Raw genomic sequence first — 24783 nt, forward strand, 5'->3', positions numbered from 1 at the left:
AAAATGAAAACTTGTACAGCCCACTGTTCCAAAGATCTGTCAGACACCAGTGGGGGGCAAATGCTCACTGTACCCCTTGGTACGTTCCTCAAGGGGTCTCGTTTCCAAAATGGTATGCCATGTGTGTTTTTTTTTTGCTGTTCTGGCACCTTAGGGGCTTCCTAAATGCGACATGCTCCCCGAGCAAAATTTGCTCTCAAAAAGCCAAATCTGACTCCCTCTGTTCTGAGCATTGTAGTTCGCCCATAGTGCACTTCAGGTCAACTTATGGGGTACCTCCATACTCAGAAGAGATGGGGTTACAAATTTTGGTTTTTTTTTTCTGCTATTAACCCTTGCAAAAAGGTAAAATTAGGGGGGAAACACACATTTTAGTGGAAATTTTTTTTTTTTTTTTTACATATGCAAAAGTCATGAAACACCTGTGGGGTAATAAGGCTCACTTTATTCCTTATTACATTCCTCAAGGGGTCTAGTTTCCAAAATGGTATGCCATGTGGGTATTTTTTGCTGTTCTGGCACCATAGGGGCTTCCTAAATGCGACATGCCCCCCGAGCAAAATTTGCTCTCAAAAAGCCAAATATGACTCCTTCTCTTCTGAGCATTGTAGTTCACCCATAGTGCACTTCAGGTCAACTTATGGGGTACCTCCATACTCAGAAGAGAAGGGGTTACAAATATTGGGGGTATTTCCTGCTATTGACCCTTGGAAAAATGTGAAATTTGGGGGGAAACACACATTTTAGTGAAAAAAAAAATTTTTTTTTTACATATGCAAAAGTCGTGAAACAACTGTGGGGTATTAAGGCTCACTTTATTCCTTGTTACGTACCTCAAGGGGTCTAGTTTCCAAAATGGTATGCCATGTGAGGGTTTTTTGCTGTTCTGGCACCATAAGGGCTTCCTAAATGCAACATGCCCCCAAAAACCATTTCAGAAAAACGTACTCTCCAAAATCCCCTTATCGCTCTTTCCCTTCTGAGCCCTCTACTGCGCCCGCCGAACACTTTACATAGACATATGAGGTATGTCCTTACTCGAGAGAAATTGGGCTACAAATATAAGTATACATTTTCTCCTTTTACCCCTTGTAAAATTTTAAAAATTGGGTTTACAAGAACATGCGAGTGTAAAAAATGAAGATTGTGAATTTTCTCCTTCACTTTGCTTCTATTCCTGTGAAACACCTAAAGGGTTAAAATGATGAATGAATGTCATTTTGAATACTTTGGGGGGTGCAGTTTTTATAATGGGGTCTTTTGTGGGGTATTTCTAATAAGAAGACCCTTCAAATCCACTTCAAACCTGAACTGGTCCCTGAAAAATAGTGAGTTTGAAAATTTTGTGAAAAATTGGAAAATTGCTGCTGAACTTTGAAGCCCTCTGGTGTCTTCCAAAAGTAAAAACTCGTCACTTTTATGATGCAGACATAAAGTAGACATATTGTATATGTGAATAAAAAAATTTTTATTTGTAATATACATTTTCCTTACAAGCAGAGAGCTTCAAAGTTAGAAAAATGCAAAATTTTCAAATTTTTCATCAAATTTTAGGATTTTTCACAAGGAAAGGATGCAAGTTACCACAAAAAATTACCACCATGTTAAAGTAGAATATGTCACGAAAAAACAATCTCAGAATCGGAATGATAACTAAAAGCATTCCAGAGTTATTAATGTTTAAAGTGACAGTGGTCAGATGTGCAAAAAACGCTCTGGTCCTTAAGGCCAAAATGGGCTTGGTCCTGAAGGGGTTAAAGAGCAGCAGCCCGCCTGTGGCCACTTTAAAACAGTGACCAGTGGCAGCTCCTGCGGGCCTGGACACTTCTCCTCCTGATTTTAGTATTTTTCATGTTTCCTTACCTGGCCACACTCCGGCAGGCTCAGGTAATGCTGTGGGTCTTGTGGGCTGTGTGGATAGTATGACAAGTGATGTCTCCTGCTGGCTTCTCTGCATGGCGTCAGGGACGTCACTCCTCATTCTCTACAGCCACCGCTGATCAGGATGGCAGCATCACTGGCTGCTTGTTTAAGTTCATCAACAAAGCCCACAAGACCCACCGCATTACCTGAGCCTGCCGGAGTGTGGCCAGGTAAGGAAATATGAAAAATATTAAAATAAAAAAAAAATTCTAAAATTATATAAAATCCCATCCCCTAATAAAAAAATGAATCACTTTTATTTTCCCATTTAAAAAAAGAAAAAAAATGAACATATTTTGGTATCACTGCATGCGTAAATGTCCAAACTATTAAAATATAATGTTTATGATCCTGCATGGTAAACAGCATAAACATGAACAAAAAAATATCAAATACCAAAAATACAGATTTTTTAACACATTATATTGTATATTAAAATAAAATGAGTCCTCATACATCACCATATACGTAAAAATTAAAAAGCTATAGGGGTCAGAAAAGAAAAATGTATGCATAGGAATTTTGTAAAAAAAAATAAAAATAAAAAAGCAAAAAACTAAATCCCTCATACGTTGCAAAATTGAAAAGTACAATTGGACACATAAAAAACAAGCCTCAAATATGTCTGTAGGTAAAAAAAAAAAAAAATTAAGAGTTATGGATTTTAATAGGAGAGGAGGAAAAAACTAAAACCTCAGATGTTATTTTGTCACTTTGGACAGACCAGCCCAGAGGATATCTGAACTTAGTCCTTCTCTGCAAGAGGGCCCATCGGTTTTCCCATTGTCCCTATAGCTCCACCTGAGATTTTTCTACCCTGCAGCAGGATTCACCAGGAAGGTTGCAGCTGTGTCTGGATCTGAAATCTCATGCTTGGAGGTAGACTCTTACTGAAGGTGTGGGAGCTGTAGCTGTGAGGTGTTGCTTGCCCTCTGTCTGAGGCCTGACTCCTTAACATGTGCTTTGGGTCTCTCTCCAGCCTCCTTTGGAATGGGGTAGAGACAAGACTGTCATTAGCCCTGATTGGCTGAAGAGTGACATGCGACATCTTACCAGCTTTACACAGGATTGTTGGTGTAGACACTTCTACATTTAAGGACAATGCATACAAGAAACAAATAAAGACATAATAAAATACATTTTCATAGCAAGACTTTAACCCCTTAAGGACCGGGGTTTTTTCCGTTTTTGCATTTTCGTTTTTTGCTCCTTGCCTTAAAAAAATCATAACTCTTTCAATTTTGCACCTAAAAATCCATATGATGGCTTTTTTTTTGCGCCACCAATTCTACTTTGCAACTTTGCAAAAAAAATAATCGTGCGACAAAATTGAAAAAAAAAACGCTGTTTTGTAACTTTTGGGGGTTCCGTTTCTACGTAGTACATTTTTCGGTAAAAATGACACCTTATCTTTATTCTGTAGGTCCATAAGATTAAAATGATACCCTACTTATATAGGTTTGATTTTGTCAGACTTCTGGAAAAAATCATAACTACATGCAGGAAAATTAATACGTTTAAAATTGTCATCTTCTGACCCCTATAACTTTTTTATTTTCCGTCTATGGGGCGGTATGAGGTATGACAGTACCATTTTTGCATTGATAGGACTTATTGATCGCTTTTTATTCATTTTTAAATGATATAAAAGTGACCAAAAATGCACTATTTTGGACTTTGGAATTTTTTTGCGCGCACGCCATTGACCGAGCGGTTTAATTAATGATATATTTTTATAATTCGGACATTTCTGCATGCTCTGATACCATATATGTTTATTTTTATTTTTATTTACACTGTGTTTTTTTTTTTTGAAAAGGGGGGTGATTCAAACTTTTAATAGGGGAGGAGTTAAATGATCTTTATTCACTTTTTTTTCACTTTTTTTTTTGAAGTGTTATAGGTCCCATAGGGACCTATAACACTGCACACACTGATCTTCATCATTGATCACTGGTTTCTCATAAGAAACCAGTGATCTACGATTCTGCTGCATGACTGCTCATGCCTGGATCTCAGGCACTGAGCAGTCATTCGGCGATCGGACAGCGAGGAGGCAGGTAGGGACCCTCCCGCTGTCCTGTCAGCTGTTCAGGATGCTGCGGCTATCCCGAACAGCCCGACTGAGCTAGCCGGCAACTTTCACTTTCGCTTTTAGCCGCGCGGCTCAGCTCTGAGCGCGCGGCTAAAGGGTTAATAGCGTGCGGCGCCGCGATCGGCGCTGCACGCTATTAGAGGCGGGTCCCGGCTTCACTATGACGCTGTGTCATAGTGTAACCCCGCGTTATATCAGGAGAGCAGGACCAAGGACGTACCCTTGGTCCTTAAGGGGTTGAAGACGTAGACTTTAATTTGGAAAAACTTCTGACACATGGCAGGTACTTTTAATATACATCAGAGTTTAAGCTGGGGACCTTTGAGGCAACAGCCACCTAAACAGTGTTCATGGTAGCACAAGGTGACCTGCTCTGGGACACCACAAGAGTACTGTACAGGAGCCTTGCAAAAGAGAAAGGGACAGATTTCTTATTCCAAGTTTTTTTCCAAAACACTGACATACATGCAAGGATCTACAGACCCAGCTGCAAAACCTTTGGACAAATGTGCTGCAGGATGCCATATTAAACCTGTGTGCCTCCATACCCGACTGTAACTCATCTAGTGTCCAGAGGCAAGGTAGATTATAATTGGCCAAAGCAGTTGTTTTCAGTGCTACCAGTGCTAAGAGTCTATTGTGTATGGTTCAATCCTGACTCATTCAGGGAGAGAATAATGGATCCTGTAAAATGTACCTTACCCAATCCTTTTGTTCTTGGGTGCCTCTCCTATTCAGTACAGAATACATGCAATTGGCAATTAACCAAGCCAAGCATGAATGTGCATAGGGCCAGGGGGGATTAGAAGAGATAGCTAACAGTTACCTAAAGTGTATAGCTGTTAGGAGTCGTGCCACGGTCAGACATGCTGGCAGCGGACGCACTCCTTCTCCTATGCCCGACACTGCCCTTACTGTCCATGCTGCGATGCGCATCACGCAATGCGCCGGTGCGCGCATTCCCACCTCCTAGGGCATGCACCCGCCGGCTCTGTGAAATTTAAAGGGACATTACATAATGAATTGGTTCTTGCTGCTCCATGACCCTATAAGTACAAGCAATTCCTTTTGACCCTTGCTGGATCTTTGTGCCTTATCAGCCTAAGATAAAATGTTCAGTTTGTGTCATGCCTTGCTGTGTATCTGACCTTATTGCTACGTATCCTGACCTTGCTCCTGTACCACCTGCCTTCTGCCCTCTTGCTACGTGACCTGACCTTGCTACCGTGCCGCCTGCCCTGACCTCCTGCCTGTCCTGACTATGCCTTGCCTTATCCTTCCAGTACCACGTTTCACCTCGGCCGCCTGTGTTGACGAGACGTATCAGGCAACCTGGGTGCCGCCTGCCGCAGCAAGTCCATCCCGATTTGCAGCGGGCTTTGGTGAAAACCAGCGACTCCTTAGATTCCCCTCCCTGGTATGGCCCACGTCATCATCCACACAGGTAAGGCGGATCCACTTCATTTTCTTGCACAATTTCTAAATAAGTCCTAACTTTTACTTAGTAACGAAAGAGTAACATTTGGAACATTGGAAAGAGTACACTACTAACCATTTTTGTCCCATAAACATTGTGATGGTCACTCCACTATGATATTTTATGGTCAGAGCATTGGCCGTCCTTGTTGCAGGGACAGCTATAAGACAGTACGGCTGTATACAAACCATAAAATAAAATCCTAAGCTGTTACGATGATTTATCTAGTGTGGTCCATTATTCTTGTTCCAGAGCGTTGCTGCTCCTACACTAATCCTGAGCATTGACTGTGTTATTATTTTATGACCATTCTGAAAACATTTTAGAGCTGGTGAATGGAGCTACGGCAACAAATCAGGTCAGTGATTTCATGTTCTCAAATTATCTGGACACTTGACAACTTGCTATCCAGCATTTTACACCATTTTATAAGACATCTGATGTTATAGCTGCAAAATAAAGGAATATAGGCTGCAATTACCAAGCTTTAGAGCAGAGTTTCCCAAATGTTACAAATAGTGTTGAGCGGCATAGGCCATATTCGAATTCGCGAATATTCGCGAATATATGGACGAATATTCCTGATATATTCGCGAATATTCGCATATTCGTTATATTCTCGTTATATTTCCGCGTATGTGAAAATTAACATATGTGAATATTAGCATATACAAAATTAGCATACGCGAAAATTCGCATATACGAAAATTAGCATATGCGAATTTTCGCATATGCGAATTTTCGCACGCCAGTCTCACACAGTAGTATTAGAGCCTTCTTTACACCACACAAGCTGGAAGCAGAGAGGGGTGATCACTGTGATGTTTACTGTGAAAAAAAAACAAAACAAAAAAACGAATATTCGTAATTACGAATATATAGCACTATATTCGCGAAATTCGCGAATTCGCGAATATGCGATATTCGCGAATAATATTCGAATTGCGAATATTCGTGAGCAACACTAGTTACAAACTGGAACTCCCATCAAGCCCGGACAGTGGCAGACTCACTTCACGGGAGTTGTAGTTTTGCATCAGATGGAGAGCCACAAGTTGGGGAAGACTGCATTAAAGGGGTTATCCAGCTAGTAGTAAGACAGTTAAAGGGGTAAGTTTTTTTTTATTTGACTGGGCTACAGGGGCTGTAATATTAGTGTAGTTCATAATATAGTGTCTGTACCTGTGTGTGATGCTGGTCTCGCAATTCTTCTGTAATTTTTGTTCCAATATATATTTTTAACAACATACAAAATTACTTAGGTCTCAGATATTCCCAGGTTGCAGTGCAGCCGAGACCTGACATCACTAGTCAGGTGATGACAGGGAGCCTGTCCTGCTTCAATGAAGGAAGCTACCGCTTGGTGCAAAAGAGATAATTCTACAACTAATTGTATTTTTTAAACAGCTGGAGACTCCCTGGTAAGAAAACACTTGTCTTTTGAATGGATGTAGCTCATTTGTGTTCCAATGGGTGGGGTAGCTTATGTGTGGGAGGGAGAAAAGTGACCTCACAGTTACAAAAAAGGAACTAGGGCTTTGTAGAACAAATTCCAACAGGAAATAGCCAGTTCACAAAAAGATAACCACATCATTATGGTAACCTCACAACATAGTCTTTTAGCCCCAAGACAAGCACAGACCCTTCCGAAACATGTCCATTACTGTCTGCCAGGTACATACTAAAATCACCTTATGGAGGATAACCCCTTTAATAGCATTTAATAAAAACTAAGTTTTACTTACCTCATCACCTCTGGAGGTGGCAATGGTGACCCACTTCGTCCCCCGGACGACTGGGCCCGGAGTGACGTCAGGGCCCAGAGTGTGACACTGACCCTCAGCAAATCACTGGCCAGGACATGGCCCATTATGGGGGAGGTATTTGATAATGACATTAACAAGCTAAATAGTCACTAGAGCATGCATGTGTTTGGAGATGCAGGAGTATTGGGAGTGGAACAGCTATTGGCGTTCCATGCAGCGAGGAGAGACTGGCCCCGTTCTTGAGATTGTGGGGGTCCTAGTGGTTGGACAGCCCCTACTATCAGAAATTTAATTAATTTATTTTTTTGACTGGATAATACATTTAACCCTATGGCTTTCCGGACATTAAAAAAATAAATGCTTCAATACTTACTTTACTTGCTCTCCCAGTGCTGCAGATGTCCAGTAGTTGAAAAAAAAAAAAAGAAACATTGGGTGCATTTTTGTGTGGAAAAATTGTGTCTCATATGGACAAAATGTTTAAGGAAGAGTATTATATATGTGTCACTTCCATCTTGTTGCTCACTATGGTTCCCCACTCAAACTCTGGCTTAGGGAGGTCACCATTGCAGCCAAAGATCAGCTGAGCAGACATTTCTTGTAGAGACGATAGTTCAGAGAAAGTTGGGATCAGGGCAGGTGAGTTTGCAGTAATGTCTATATGTAAAGGTGACCAGCAATTGTGATTTTAAGATTCGCATTAGTAAAACATAGGGCTCGTTCACATATGTCCGGCATCAGTCATCTTTTCCACCGTTGCTTGAAAGAAAGCACCTGAGAGAAACTGATGCTAGAACTGATCCCATTCATTTGTCTCAATTTGGATGCCAGATGGTTGGACATGCTAGACGGCACAGGACAGGGGAATAATGGACACTCGATGATGAACAACTGGTGACAACTGATGTATGTTGTCATGGGTTGTGGCATCAGTTACGTTGAGATTCAGCCTAAGTTCACCTATGCCGTACATATGTGAACCCAGCCTAACAGAACTGTGTGAGGCTGGGTTCACATGTATCTGGCGTACGGCATAGGTGAAAGCAGCCTAGATCTCGACGTAATGGATGCCATAACTCATGAGAACATGCATCAGTTGTCATCAGTTGTTTATCATCCAGCATCCATTGTTTCCCCTGTCCTGTGCCTTCTGGTGCGTCCAACCATCCGGCATATAAATTGAGATGCTGGATGAATGTGAATTGTCCCATTCAAATTAATGTGATCAGTTCTAGCATCAGTTTTTCTCCTTCTAGCATCAATTTCTGGACACCGGAGGGAAAATAATGGTAGAACTGATCCCATTCATTTGAATGGGACAGTTAATAATCATCCAACATCTCAATTTTGATGCCGATGGCTGGACATGTTGGACGGCACCGGACAGGGGAATGCAGCTTGCTGCGTTCCCCTGTCCGGTGCCATCCAACATGTTCACCAAAAATTCTGACGTTGGATGATTGTGAACTGCTCCATTCAAATGAATGGGATCAGTTGTACAATAATTTTCCCTCCTGTGCACACCGGAGGGAAACTAAGCCAAAGCCTTACATATGGGAACTCAGCCTTATTTGTGTAACGCTACTGTTTTGGGGCCAAAGCCAGAAGTGGATTCAAAAGGATATATAAAAGAAGGTCTCATATTTCTTCCTGATGGATCAACTTCTAGCTTCTTCTTAAAACGCAGAACGGAAAACCGCAGTGGCTTTTGTCCCAAAAATTCTGAGTGAAATCAATCTAAAAGAAAAAAAAATAGCATCGCTTCCATCACAAGAATTAGCTTTGCCGCTTGACAGTGCTACGAATGTCTCCACTGCAGTAAAACTTGTTATTTCAATGGGGTTAAACCGATGTGAATAGAGCAGCGTATTACAATTTCTCATTTTTCTTCCCACACAGATAACGTTTGCCCTGATTTGAGGAACAGACAGACATCCTGGAGACATTTGGTTAATCAGATATTAAATTAATCAGGCCACTCTTTTACACTAACTAAAGGTTAAGTCGGCTGACATTTTCCTTTCAAAAAAACGTTTTTTAGGGATTAATGAACATGACTCAGTAGATAAATCTCTGGTTTGACACCAGCTTTTAAACTGTCTTGTATGACACATGCAATCTTTTCTCATTGCTGTGATACAGCTCAAACTTGGTCATAGAAATATGAGAACGTAATTAGCGCTCTACATCTCGTCAAGTCCAAAGCCGAAATGTAACCAATATCATGGTGTAAACAGGGCTATAATACAGCAGCTCTACTGACATGATTATTAAACAATGACCGTCTCGTTTTATGGGCACATGTTTATTGTTTATCTGTCATGCAATTAACCCCTTAAGGACTCAAGGTTTTTCCGTTTTTGCACTTTTGTTTTTTCCTCCTCACTTTTTAAAATCATAACACTTTAAGTTTTCCACCTACAGACTCATACGTGGGCTTGTTTTATGTGCAACCAATTTCACTTTGCAATGACAGCAGTCATTTTACCCAAAAAATCTACGGCAAAACCCAAAAAAAACTATTTGTGGGACAAAATAAAACAAAAAAAAAATGCCATTTTGTCATTTTAGGGGCTTCCAATTTTACGCAGTGCATTTTCGGTAAAATGACACCTTATATTTATTCTGTAGGTCCATACGGTTAAAATGATACCCGACTTATATAGGTTTTATTTTGTTTTACTACTGTTAAAAAAGTACAACTTTTTGCACAGCAATTTGTATGTTTAAAGCGTAAAACGTTGACCGTGCGGTTTAATTAACCATGCGGTCTATATTTATTTTTGTTTACGTGGTTTTTTTTATGGAAAAAGGGGGGTGATTCAAACTTTTATTAGGGAAAGGGTTAAATTATTTTTTTTTCTACACATGTATAGACCCCATAGTGGACTATAACATGGAATCTTCCAATTGCAGACACTGATCAATTCTATGCCATAGCATAGCATTGATCAGTGCTATCGGCGCTCTGCTGCTCCAGCCTGGATCTCATGCATGGAGCAAAAGATCGCCGAAGGGGAAGGTAGGAACCCTCTTTGCGTCCTCTCGGATGATCAGGACAACACGGTTTTACCGCAGTGATCTCGATCAGCCCGACTGAGCTGCCAGGAAGCATTTTCTTTCATTTTAGACATGGCAATCAACTTTGATCGCCACATCTAAGGGGTTAATACCAGACATCACTGCGATTGGGAATGTCTGGTATTAGCCACGGGTCCCGGCTGCTGATACCCGCCGGGACTGACCCGCTATGACGCAGGGTCAGCTCGTGACCCCACGTCATAGCAGGGGAGCGGGTGCAGGGTGTACAGGTATGCCCTGCGTCCTTAATAGGTTAAATAAAAATTACAGTCTTACACTCTAACTGGTGCTGATCTAGTCCCTGTTCTTAAACCCTGGTTTTTATTCTTTTATGGCTACTAATTCCCTTAATGTTGCTCACGCTTCATGCAGTTCACTGAAGAGGAGGGGTTATTCCCTTGCTTGCCCTTAAATTTCATGTGGGTACTTTCTCCCTCACTTGAAATGAGCGAATTGTCTTCATAGAACCTGAATTTGGTCAGAACTATGTTAAAAGTTGAGCTAGAACTCAAACTTTGGGTGGTTAAGTTCAGTCGAACCTGCTAAAAAATCATCAGCCACATGGCAAAAAGCAGAATGAGGAAGGATCACATGACCTCAGTGAAACTTATAATGCTTTTCAGCTCTTCCAGCCAATCAGGAGGCAGTTTAGGGTGATGTCAAAGCCACTATAAAAGCCTATGCACATAGCTTCAGCAGCCATTCTATAGATAGAAGATTTTAGGTGAAGATCTCTGAGAGGGACACTGAGCAGTGACCAACACAGATAGGAGTAGGAGCCACATATATAATAATTATTATAGTAAAGCAGCAAAGAAAGTCCTGTATCTGTTTTGGCAGTACAAACTTGTTTTTAAACATAAGTTTGACTTTTTTTTGTTTTTGTTTTACACTCATTGTAATAAAGCTGCATATAGGGTTTTCTGTTACTTTTGTCCACTTTCCAGGATGCCAATACTGTTGCTATGCCCCAAAATATTAATCCTTTTTCACAGCTTGTAAAAAGCCATTTCTTCCTTACTTTCCAGACACAAAACCTGTTACTACCTTCATTGCTAGGATGAGCAGGAAGAAGCACACAGCTAAGCACTTCTCTCCCCTTGTTTTTGCTGCCAGAGTTGGGCACCACAGACTTTTTGCAGCGAGACAGAGAGAGCAATAATGTGCACCCCGGCTATTAACAAGGTCTGCAGGGAGGGAGACATTCAGAGCAACATTCTTGGATATGTTAATTTTGTAGTTGCCAAGTCAAGTGTTCGCTTCATGGCTGGTAAATAGGTAAGGGAAGAGGGAATGAACAGGAGATTGTCTACGTTTATGATGTTTATGATGTTTATGATTGTTTATTATGGTTGTCTCCTTATTTCAACCCACTAATATTAAGAACATTATGTGTGGAAATAAGAAGATGCTCCATGCAGATAAGATAATATAGAAGAGAAGAGGGTACATCCCTTGCAGATACAATTCTGAATTGTTATAGGAGAGAGCCATTAACATGGACCCACACCTGTGGAGGGCGATAAAATGCCATGATTCTATGGAGCATTATGGGTCCAAGGCCAGTCTAAACTGGGGAGGCCTTCAGGAAGCCCCAATCCACCCAGTAAAATGACTTTTCTGCAGTCAAAAGTTATTTTTTTTTCTCATTAAAATTTTTATGTTCAAAATTAAAGACTGGTTGTTGGTCCTCTGTGGGGATTGAGAAGAAGAGTATATATATCAAGGAAATAGCTTTACCAGGGAGAGGAGACGAGATACAAAGTGTCTCAAAGAACGTAAGGTCCCTAGTTAGAGAGAGCTTGTTCCCCTGAGAGTTCACAAAGTGTCGCAAATGGGCATATTCCAGGAAAGTTTTGCTTGTATAGGGGCCTTCACAAATGCCTTTTCTGCAGTCAAAAGTTTATTTTAAGTTACAGGGACACTTTAACCATTTTTCTTTTTTATTCTGTAACATTTTCGGGGTCTTCTTAAGCAACTTTATGAGCTCCTGTTCAGCTTTATCCTTTTAAAATGCTGATGGAAAGAACTAAAATGGGGCACCCAAAGTCAAGATAAGGCCAGGTGTAGGCTGCCATTATGTTCTCCTCCATCTAGTTGCCTATATCCATTGCTGGGCCCTATTGAATGCCCTATGTCAGCTGAGAAGTTCATTCTGTTTGGGGCACTATGACTTTCACTAGCACACTGCTACAGTTATTTTCTTGAACACATTGTGCACTGCTAGTGTTGGAGGTATGCTGTATTTCACTATGGAGGCAATCAGATTGGCACAATTATTTTGGAAAGAGCAAACATTTAGATAGGAATGAGGAGGAGATCTGACAGATTTGCAATAGATTCTCGCATCTGGCAAAATGGTTCATCCAATGTTTCCAAAATGGCCACTAAGATAAATAAATAAATAAATAAAGTGAATAAACAAAGCAAATAAATACAGTCATTAATTCAAGTAAATAAAAATATGATTTAGGTGAAACATTTTTAGCATCACTAAAAGCGATAAACAAACAACATAATAACAAATAGAAATACATATACATATGAATAATGAGGAAAACAATGTCACAGCTAATGACCTAAAGTAGATGATAGGAGTCATTACAGAGTTAGTAAAGCCATTATTATGGCCACTTGTACACAACTAAACAATAAATACCCCCCGAGGATTCCAGGGCATTATTCCAAACAACAACTTTTAGGGGTACCCCCCCCCCCCAAAAGGGGTTGGCCCTAAAAATAGAAATCCCCCCTAATTGTAATAAAACTTCCAAAAGCTTTATTTTGTTCATTAAAATAATCTGATATAAGGACAAAGAAATGTGTGTGTGCTATTTAAAAACACAGCCGTTGCTCAGTAAGGTCACTGTGAGAGTCCTGTAGAGTACTGAGTAGTTCTATAGTAATAAGCTATTAGCTGTGGACATTCACTTATATTGCTACTGGCTTTTATGGCTGCTTATTTAAAAGGTGATGCTAGCCATTGGCCACCCCGACGTTTCGTCAGGCTACGCTGACTTTATCAAGGGAGTCCGGCTAAGCCGGACTCCCTTGATAAAGTCAGCGTAGCCTGACGAAACGTCGGGGTGGCCAATGGCTACCATCACCTTTTAAATAAGCAGCCATAGAAGCCAGTAGCAATATAAGTGAATGTCCACAGCTAATAGCTTATTACTATAGAACTACTCAGTACTCTACAGGACTCTCACAGTGACCTTACTGAGCAACGGCTGTGTTTTTAAGTAGCACATACACATTTCTTTGTCCTTATATCAGATTATTTTAATGAATGAAATAAAGCTTTGGGAATTTTAATACAATTAGGGGGAATTTCTACTTGTACGCAATGTCAGAATATAAATTATTCTACAGCCAGTATCAGACCAACACATGTAGAAATTACAATAAGATGCATAGCGTAGAAAATCAGGTAGTACAAGATCCTTGGGTAAAAAGTTGTGGGAAAATAAGACAGTTTGTAGATTTTATGTATAAGACATTGAAAGATCACATCTTCGGGGTGGATGTGAGAGGTTGTGAAGAAGAAGGATCATAGCTATTAGTCATCGACTGATTAGAGTGTAGGTCGGGGACAGAAGGGAAAAGAGACGGAAGGTGCAGCTTTGTAAATGAGTTGCAGAGTTTTTCATCTTATTCCAGAAGGAACACTTACACGGTATAATCACTGACAGAGGACAGAACCTTAGTGTAACCACTGAACAGTAAAATCTACTTGGCGGCTGCATTGAGGTTGGATTGATGGGAGGCCAGATTGGCTATTAAAGCATACATTAGTAATATGTTACGGTAGTCAAGGCAAGAAGGTAATAAGGGCCTGGAGTGGTGGTTTAGCGGCGTCAATGGTGCGGTAAGGATGTATGTGGGAAATATCTGTTAGCAGAAGGTGACACGATTGAGCAATTTAATGGATGAGAGAAATAAAAACTTTGTCTGCGTCCCAAAAAACTGCAAGAGAACAAGTAATCGGTACAGAAAGCATGGTGGCTTAGACTCCAGAACTGTGGAAATTCAGTCGTGTGAATAGACCCATACTCCGGTTGAGAGATATTTGGGTCTACTCAACGGCCTATTCTGGAGGTAGAGGGTCAGTTATCCAGCAGGTTTGACATTGCAAAAAAGTCTACGCTCATGAATTACACCCCCCCCCCTCTAGTTTATAGGTAAAAGCTTTTAATTGTGTCGAATTCTCTGCATACCTTCCAAGAGCTTATTACTTTTACACCAACCGAGCATGAATTTCCCTCCGTTTACCATCACTTTAGCCGTGATGAACAAGATGCTGTTTTCTGGTTTTGTTGCTTCAGGCAGATGGAAATTAGAGTGGTTAAAATGTATTACTATTAAATGCCGGCACAGCTGCAGATTACTAAGCATGGAAAACCCTATTGAGAATCTTTATGTACGAGGAGAGATCTTTAATTTGTCCTGAACAGATACTTCTCTCTCCATAACGCCTGCACAGTTTTAGTAAAGAAGCCTCGAGATATGTTTTTATGGAGTAAATACAGTATGTTGTATATTTTGGGGAATTGCACATTGCAAATATATAAAATGAAACATTCAAATGTTAAATAAATATTCAGATCTAAGGGTTTGTATTGCACTTTCCCATACAGTGCATACTGGTGATTTAAGAATTCTAAATGATTTATTAGTGTGCATTATCATTATTTTATGTAGTGTTTTGCAGGAATAAGAAAGAAAAAAGTACAGTGATCCCTCAACTTACAATGGCCTCAGGTTACAATATTTTTAGTCATTTCTGGACCATTGTAACTAGAAACCAGGCACAACATACAATGCTACAGACAGTCCAGATCTGTGAGACGTGTCAATGGCTGGAAGAACTGACCAATCAGAAAGAGAACCCGGGAATGGACAGAATGGCAATGAAAGTGTGCATGACAGGGGGCATTTCAGCAGCAAGTAGAGTGAGGGGTCAAGTACAGGTCTGTGAAGTGGGAGGGCGTGGGGTCAGGTTAGTTTATAAATGTTTTACCTAGGAGGGGAGGGGGACAAGTTGTGAGGAGAATTCAGTCAGGAAAGTTGCCCCACCCTGTACTTATAGGGTTTTGGGGTTTGGAGACTTTTGGGGAATAGTAGTTTAGTTGCCGTAGCGGCAGGAGCTAGAGGGGGACTTGGAGTCAGGTAGATAGAAGTTGGAGGAAATGGAATGGTGAGGCTGGGGGGCGGAACCCAGCCTCTGGTGGTGAACCCCTGCGGGAGAGGCCCAAAGGGGTGGGGTCTCTGAAGGCGGTGCCCTGGGGTTAGGTGTAGGACGGCTCAGGGCAAAGTAGGAGACCCCATGAGGATCAGGAAGCCTCCAAGTCCCTCTCTGGCTAGGTGGGGAGAATTACTTTGGGAGTTAAGGAAGTTATTGCACTCATTTTTATAATGTTGTAAATGATTGGTCAGGTAATGTTCACCTGATTATTTATTAATAAGTTAATAATAATATGTTTTGTTATTTAATAAAGTGGCCACTGTGGACTTTTATACCAAAGTATGGTGTTGCGTGATGTTTTGGTGGGAAATGGGGGTAGTGTGGGGGTCACAGCGGAGGTAAATGTTGCCCTAGTCATGGGCATTTCACTGGTAAAACACCTGTATTACTGAAGTGCATGCACTGACTGGTGTCTGGTAGCGCCCCCTACAGTACAGGGAGGTATTACATGTTCTGTACTACTTTTTACCTGTATTACTGAAGTGTATGCACTGACTGGTGTCTGGTAGCGCCCCCTACAGTACAGGGAGGTATTACATGTTCTGTACTATTCTTTACCTGTATTAATAAATTGCATGCACTGACTGGTGTCTGGTAGCGCCCCCTACAGTACAGGGAGGTATTACATGTTCTGTACTCCTTACCTGTACCAGGGTTAGCTGCTCCTTTGGACACCAGGTGAGGGCGGCTCCATGTTACTTTTTTAGGACACTGTGTACTGTACCTGACCCTGAAGAAGCTCCTGTCCTCTACATAGACAGTAATTTACAGCTCCCAGCAGATCTTTATTACTTTTATATATTAGGATTTGCTTTATCTATATTAGTTATCTACTTATTTTTCTTTAATCCTCACTTTTTCCTATTTTTGGATGACATTTTGAGGCTTCAGGAGCAATTACCATGTTTCCATAGAATTATGGTCTCAACATACAATGGATTCAACATACAATGGCCATCCTGGAACCAATGATATTGTAACTTGAGGGACCACTGTATAGCTTATTTAGAAACACAATCAGTGGTAGAATAATTATCTTTTGGTGCCTAAGAAGATGGAAATAATGCCCCAAATTACCTGTTAAAACATAACCCTCATACACACTCCTTGTGACACATCGGTCCTCTGTTCCCATCCATCATTTATAGACTGAAGCAATTTATAGACTGTAGTAATCATATATGGAGTCTTGTATGAATAAAAAAAGATGTAGGAGTCAGAAGACAACACATTTTTTTTATTTTTAATGTTTTCAAATTATTTTTTTTTAAACCATAAACAGAAACAAAAATTATCCAAGTTTGGTATCATTGGAATTGTACCTAGAAGAAAATAAAGTTACATAAAATAAAGTTAGCACTAATATAAATGTAAGCTAAAAGTCAACATTCGAGGGAGCGTAAAGTGGTTAAGTTACTGAGTTTGCATTATTTGATCCGTGTTTTTATTTATATCAGTCCAATCCCAGAAAACACGTGAAACATCCACACAATGCACAAATTCGTGAAGAATAATACAACTGGATTTATTTATGTCACAGTGCTACCTTGTGGAAAAATTAGGCATCCTAATTTAAGAAGATTGGAAATATTCTTTTACATGTTTATTTCATGCAGACTGGTCTAGAAATAGCAGATGTCATACCTTTCTTCTCAACTTGACATATGGTGAGATGAGTGAGGATCATATAGTAGAATATGACACTCTCCAATTGCATGGGTGCACAGGTAGGGTCCCAATCCGTATATACAAATAAGCAAAATGACGTGGCACTCCACTTGCAGGGAAAGTAGAAGATATTTATTATATAATCTTACATATAAAGTAATGTTTCGGTCATTTTAGACCTTTATCAAACCGGATTGCTGCGGAGTAAGGAAGGGTACCGTATTTTTCGCCGTATAAGACGCACTTTTTCTTCCCCAAAACTGGGGGGGAAAAGTTGGTGTGTCACATATGGCGAATACACATTAAAACCCTGTCATATCGCGGCGGTCCCTGCGGCCATCAACGGCCGGGACCCGCGGCTAATACAGGACATCACTGATCGCGGTGATGCGCTGTATTAACCCTTCAGATGCGGCGATCAAAGCTGACCGCCGCGTCTGAAGTGAAAGTGAAACTAACCCGGCTGCTCAGTCGGGCTGTTCGGGACCGCCGCTGTGAAATTGCGGCGTCCCGAACAGCTTACAGGACACCGGGAGGGACCTTACCTGCCTTCTCGGTGTCCGATCGGTGAATGACTGCTCCATGCAGGGATCCCCTGCATGGCCGGCGCTCTCCTTCGTTGTCATCACGTCGTCATGCACGCCATCCCATCATCCAGTAGGATCGGCGTGCGTAGCGGCGTTCGGAGCGGCGTGATGGCGGCAACGGAGAGCGAGGATCCCGGGCAGCAGAGGCGTTGAATGTTAGACTACTATATTTCCACTACCCTCCATTCCATCTCTATTCCCCTCAATCCATGCCCCCTCATTTCATATTTATGTCCCGTCATGTCCCCTCATTCCATGCCCATGTCCCCTTATACCTTGTCCCTAAGTGGGAACTGGGTGCCACGGGTGGAATGTGAGTGAGATGTATAGTTTCTGACTATGGATGAGCGAATCGAATCTGACAAATCTGAATTCATTACGAAATTCAGGAAAAATTTGCTTCGGAGCGAATGCAAATATCGCCACGATTTGATCACACAAATTGCTTAATTAAACTCCATTTAGTGCTGTCCAAGCTCCAAGGCATCTAAGATGGTGGATCCACATGTGAGGACATGGGGCAAGGAATTCTGGGAAGGCGGGAACAAGGGTAGGTGGGATGAACCTGCATCACATGCAGCATGCATTCTATCAGCAGCCACCACTGTGATGTCACAGCCCTATATAATCGGCAGCCATCTTGCGGACAGTCACATCAGCGTTCTATTGCAGAGAGAGAGGGGGCAGAGAGCAGTGTGTGTTGCACAGAAAAGCATTTTTACAGCAGCGATTCACCTCACGCCCAAATCCAGCCTAGAAGCACTGATAGGGAAGGGAGAGAGATTGAGAGAGAAAGTGCAATTTTGGGTGCAGTACACAGCGACTGTGAGCTGCAGAACTGGTGTGTACAATAACTGAAAAGCTAATAGAAGCCAGCCAGTTAGGGTGAGCAGAGCACTAAAAGCAACAATCACCTGTTATTAGTCCCTAATACTGGTTGAGTAGCGGAGCGTATTGTCCTCTATTAAGTGTAACAAGTGCGTACATTGGTGGTGTACCATTTTGTTCCTGCTTAAGTCTTAATGGCCTAGTTACTGTGAAAGGCCAGCCAAAAGTACACACCTGCTGGTGTTGTAGACAAATACTTTTTTAAGCGTAGTGGAGCACATTGTCCTCCGCTCATTAGTGCATACCACATACGTACATCTAAGTGGTGTACCATTTTGTTCCTGTTATAGTCCTAAGGGCCAGTTACTGTAAAAGACCAGCTAAAAGTACACACTGGCTGGGACTTCTGGTATTGCAGACGAATACTGCTTTAAGCGTACTGGAGCGCATTGTATTCCCCTCATAAGTGCATACCACGTATGTACATCTAAGTGGTGTAACATTTTGTTTCTGTTAAAGTCCTAAGGGCCTAGTGAATGTGAAAGGCCAGACAAAAGTCCACACCTGCTGGTGTTGTAGACAAATACTGTTTTAAGCATAGTGGAGCGCATTGTACTCCCCTTATAAGTGCACACCACATATGTACATCTAAGTGGTGTGCCATTTAGTTCGTGTTAAAGTCCTAAGGGCCTAGTTACTAAGAAAGGCCATCCAAAAGTACACACCTGTTGGTGTTATAGACAAATACTGCTTTCAGCGTAGGGGAGTGTATTGTCCTCCCTCATGTACGCACTAAGTATGTCAGACAGAGAAGTTCCAGGATGTGCACAGAGAAGTGGCAGAGACCTAAATTCATCTGGCACAGGGAGTGCTCGCAGCAGACTAGGGGCAAGTGGCAGCAGGAGTTGCAGCAAGAGGCCTGAGCTCTCTATATCAGCTAGCGGTCGTGTCTCGATCAGGAACCAATCTGCCATCATAGATTGGTTAACACGGTCATCCACTTCATCACAAGTGACATCTGACACCCCCATTCAACAGGCGGTGGGTTCCTCAGACACAACCCTCAGTTGGCATGGCCCGGGAGCAGTCCCTGTCCTCCCATTGCCTCTGTCCTATGCTGTTCCCTCCCCCACAGAAGTTTCTTATGCTGTGGGTTCAGCTCCACTATTTATTGAGGACAATCTAATAGAAAACAGTCAGCGGCTACTGCCCAGCCAAGAAGTGAAGGAGACATCCCCCGCTTCCTCTGTTGGTCGGGCAAGTAGTGATGAAGAGAGTGGCATGGGAGGTGGTTTTGCGAGCGTTCAAGCTCCTTAAGCAGACACTGCTGAGGAACCTGAGGAGGACATTAGTGGCGTGCAGACACAACTCAATGATGATGAAGCCGATCGCACTTGGGAGCTGGGTGCAGAAGGAGCTTCATCATCATCAGGAGAAGAGGGTTGCAGGTTGGCCGTGAGGCAGCAGCTGAGCGAGCAAGGAGGTAGCATGGTTGGCAGTCAGCATGGTGGCAGAAGTGGAAAGTCTGGAGCAAAACGTGGGGAGAACACCTGCTTCGTGGGAGCCTACCTTCCCCAGAGGTAGTGGAGTCAGCGTCAGTAGCAGTCAATTAGTGCGGACTTTTGGTGGGAAAATCAGCTACTCGGCGGTGAGGCAGTCTCTCATCAAGCATCCAGAGGAGGTTAACATGGCCACATGCAAGAGGTGAAGCATGGCTAGGTTCCCAATGTTGGCACCACAGTCCTGCGTCAACATATGCAGCGTCACCATGAAGCGGCCTCGGAGCACCGTGGCTCCATGTTGCATCACCCAGTGGCACGCCGCTCCCTGTTTCAGCCAGCCAAGGCTCCACCACTTCCAGATGCTCCTGCTCCTCCTACTTTGAGTCATTCCGCCAGCAATCCATCGGCGAAGCCATGTCCAAGAGACAACAGTATGCGCCCTCTCATCCAACAGTGCAGAAGCTGAATGTGCTCCTGTCCAAGTTGCTGGTGCTGCAGTCCCTCCCTTTTCAAGTGGTGGACTCTGCACCTTTCAGAGAACAGATGGCTTGTGCCGAGCTGAGGTGGAGAGTCCAAAGTCAACATTTCTTTGTGAAAAAGGCAGTACCAGCCCTGCACAATTTTGTGGAACAGAAGGTGGGCCAGTCCTTGAGCCTGTCGGTGTGTAACATGTGCATGTCAGCGCCGACGTGTGGAGCTGCAACTACGGTCATGGACAAAACTTGTCCTTTACGGCCCACTGGGTGAATGTGGTTCCTGCACAGCCATAACAACAACTTGGACAGGTCATGCTGCTTCCACCTCCATGCTCTCAGGCCTGTGAATGTGCAACTCCGGCTCCTCATCTTCCACCGTGTCCTCAGCCTCCACTGCACGGACAAGTCTCAGTGTCCCTCCTGCATACCATGTGTGCAGGGCATGATGGTGTCACGCTGTTCTTCACTGGGTTTGCCTTGGCGAACGGAGTCACACAGGGGAGGAACTGTTAAAAGTAATTCATCAAGAAATCGAATCATGGATTACTCCACTAAAAGTGGAAATGGAAACCATGGTGACCGACAATGGGAAGAACATCTTGTCTGTGCTGCAACAAGGAAGCCTGAGTCATGCACCCTGCATGGCACACGTGTTCAATCTGGTTGTCAAGCGGTTCCTGAAGTGTTCCCCCATCTGCAAGACATCCTAACACAGGGAAGGAAACTTTGCATGCACTTCAGCCACTCGTACACCACAAAGCACACCCTCCTTGAGCTTCAGCATCAGAACGGTATCCCCCAACATAGTCTGATTTGCGACATTTCCACACGTTGGAATTCCACCCTCCATATGTTGGACCTATACAAACAGAGAAAAGCCATCACCGATTTCTTGATGATCCAAGCAGATAGGGGGACTCCCCTGTCTAACTTCAATGTCAACCAGTGGCAACTCATATGTGACATCTGCCGTTTGGTCAGGCCCCTTGAGGAAGCCACATTATTAGTCAGTCGTCAGTATTACGGGATGAATGATGTCATTCAACTGCTTCATTTCCTACAACACGTGCTGGAAACAATGGCTGGTCAAGGCACTAGAGACGTGGCGCCTATATCTCACGGCCACATGAGCCCTGTGCGGGGCTGAAGTGAAGGAGGAGGAGGAGCGGGAGGGGCACAGTGGAGCACAGTTTTGGTTTCGCCAAATGGGCGGTTTTTCAAGTCATCTGACTAGGAGAGGAGGAGGAGCCTGAGGAGCTTGCGGAGTGACTGCCGAATTGTCACCATTTGGCAGCAGGATGACTTCTGGATCTCCACCTTATTGGACCCTCGCTACCAGCACAAAATGGGGGCCTTTTTACACCTACTGAAAGGAAGGACAAACTGACCTACTACAGAGACATCCTACGTAGTCAGTTGGCCGATGCCAACCATGCACCATCGCCCATCCTCTTGCAGGTCTGACTCGGGTGGCCCTCTGCGCTCAATTTTCACTGCCATGGCTGCTGGAGAGGGGTGGGGTGGCAGGAGCAGTACCAGCTCCATTAGAAGTAGCCTGAGTCTACAGTCACTGATGAATAGCTTTCTTCACCAACATAGTGAAGCTATTCATCAGCAGCAGGTAGACCTGGAGCAGGACCTTAATGAGCAGGTGGTGGCATACCTTGACATGACCATGCCAACACACCTTGAAGATCCGCTGGACTTTTGGGCAGCCAAACTTGATTTGTGGCCACAACTAGCAGAGTTTGCTCTGGAAAAGCTGTCGTGACCAGCCAGTAGTGTGCCATCAGGGCAGGTGTTTAGTGTGGCCGGGGCCATAGTCACCCCAAGGAGAACTCGCCTGTCCACCAAAAATGTGGAGCGACTGACCTTTGTGAAGATGAATCAGGCATGGATCAGCCAGGATTTCCACCCACCAATGCCTGATGCATCAGAGCAGATTGACCATGCTGCTACACCAACACTTCACAAATATGGATAGTGAAATACATATCTAAGGTGATGATCCCCAGTTACAGACATTCCTCCCCTTCAGACCACAATTAATTATTGAGAATATTCATTAGATAAACTTAACTTTTCATAGGATAAAATATATATACCCAATTTTTTTTAAATCAAACAAAAGGAAAGGTGTGCAAAAAAACGTCATGTGCCACCTACACCACCAAGTATTGATGTGATGCAAAGACCTCTAAAAGATGGAAGGGAACAACATATGGTACATTGTAACCATTTGAGATAAAAACTTCCCCTGTCTCCCCAAGAAGGGAACTAATAGGGTGAGACTAGGGCCTTAAAGGGGAATTTTTTACCCCCACCTGCTACCATGGACAATACGTTGTTCCCTTCCACCTTTTCGAGAAAAGTGTTACTCGTCTTAAAAAGGGCTGCCCCACACAGGAACCTCTCCCTATTTCCACCTAAAAACCATGGGAAATGGCAGAGTTTGTAGGTGGAAGTAGGGAGAGGTTCCAGTGTGGGGCTGCCCTTTTTAGGGCGAGTAAAACTTGCCAAGAAGGGAATTAATAATGCCAGATTAGGGATGTTTTTACCCCCACCGGTTGCAATGAAACCTTCCACCTTTTAGAGGTCTTTGCATAACATCAATACTTGGTATTGTAGGTGGCACATGGTGTTTTTTGCACACCTTTCCTTTTGTTTGATTTAAAAAAAAATGGGTACATGTATTTTATCCTAAGAATATTATTAAAAGTTAAGTTTTACGTAATGCATATCCTCAATACTTACTTAATACTTACTTACTTACTAACACTTTTACAAAAGAGACCGTTTTCTTCTGCCAACCTGCTTACGCTACTATTCTGATCCTGCCACCCGCCTAATGCCAAGTTCTCCTTTTATCACCCACCTTCGTCACAGGGTACTGGTATTGCCACCCACCGCCCCACTATGTCACGGGGTCTTTTTACGGACTCCTGATGCTGCTGATGCCACCTCCAGGCTGTCTTATTCTGCCACCATATGTTCTCCTCATGCTGATGCTTGCTCCAGGTGTCTCATATTGCCACCATATGTTCTCCTCATGCTGTTGCCAGCTCCAGGCTGCCTCATTCTGCCACTATTTGTTCACCTCGTGCTGCTGCCACCTCCAGGCTGTCTCATTCTGCCAGTGTATGGTCTCTTCATGCTTCCGCCACCTTCAGGCTGTGTCATTCAACCACTATATGTCTCCTCATGCTGCAGTTACCTCCACACTGTGTCATTCAGCAATTATTTGGTCTCCTCATGCTGCCGCCACCTCCACGCTATGTCATTCAACCACTATATGGTTTCCTCATACTAATGCCACCTCCAGGCTCTGTCATTGTGCCACTCTGCGACAGTGATTCTAATAGTGACTCCTGGTTTAAATAAAACTTTTTAGGTATCATGTATTTGAAATCTTCCATTTAAATGTTAAAAATATCTTTAATATTTTCAATTGTGAGGCCCTATGGTCTTGTCAGGCTGTTGCCACCTCCAGGGTGGGTCATTCAGCCGCTATATGGTCTCCTCATACTGATGCCCCCTCCAGGCTCTGTCATTGTGCCACTCTGCAACAGTGATTCTAGTAGCAACACCTCTAATATGCATGTCATGCTGAATAACAGTATTATTTCACCAACACAGCACAAACCCTATGTGTGTTACAGCAAGGAAAAGTGTTCTACACCCCCATTGAGGTTCTCTGTAGGCCAGGAATAGCTGTTTTTAATAGAGATAAGCCGCAAATAAATTCGGTCCAAACGTAATTTTTTCGGAAAATTTGGCAAATCAGCCGAGTCGAATTTTTGAAAACTTCGCTCATTTCTATTTGTAACGCCAGGGCAACGTTAACTTTTACAGTCCGAGGTTGAGATAGCTTCTCCTGAGCCAAGCCTGGGGACAATGATGACATTGATGCAAGGTGATAGATAACCATTTTTACTGAGGCAGGAATTGTTATAGCTCATCACATTGCAGATTATGGTGCAGAGAGAAGGATAGCCTGTCACCTTGCTGGGATTTGTAGTTTCTGTTGCTGCAGACTAAATAGATTACATAGCAGCCCATGCTGACTTGAAGATTTTAGACTGACTGACTGAAGAAAATGAGGATATGCATTACGTAAAACTTAACTTTTAATAAT

The 24783-nt window shown here is 42.8% G+C and overlaps 1 long non-coding RNA gene across 1 annotated transcript in view; it reads right to left on the reverse strand.

Moving 5' to 3' along the window:
* Positions 1 to 12031: 12031 nt before the first annotated feature.
* Positions 12032 to 24783, reverse strand: part of LOC130275442 (uncharacterized) — a 41004-nt gene continuing 28252 nt past the window's right edge. The window contains exon 3 of the long non-coding RNA XR_008844781.1: positions 12032 to 12729. This is a non-coding gene — a long non-coding RNA (uncharacterized LOC130275442). The remainder of the gene's footprint in view (positions 12730 to 24783) is intronic.

This window comes from Hyla sarda, chromosome 6 (genome assembly GCF_029499605.1).
Source record: "Hyla sarda isolate aHylSar1 chromosome 6, aHylSar1.hap1, whole genome shotgun sequence".
Classification (NCBI taxonomy): domain Eukaryota; kingdom Metazoa; phylum Chordata; class Amphibia; order Anura; family Hylidae; genus Hyla; species Hyla sarda.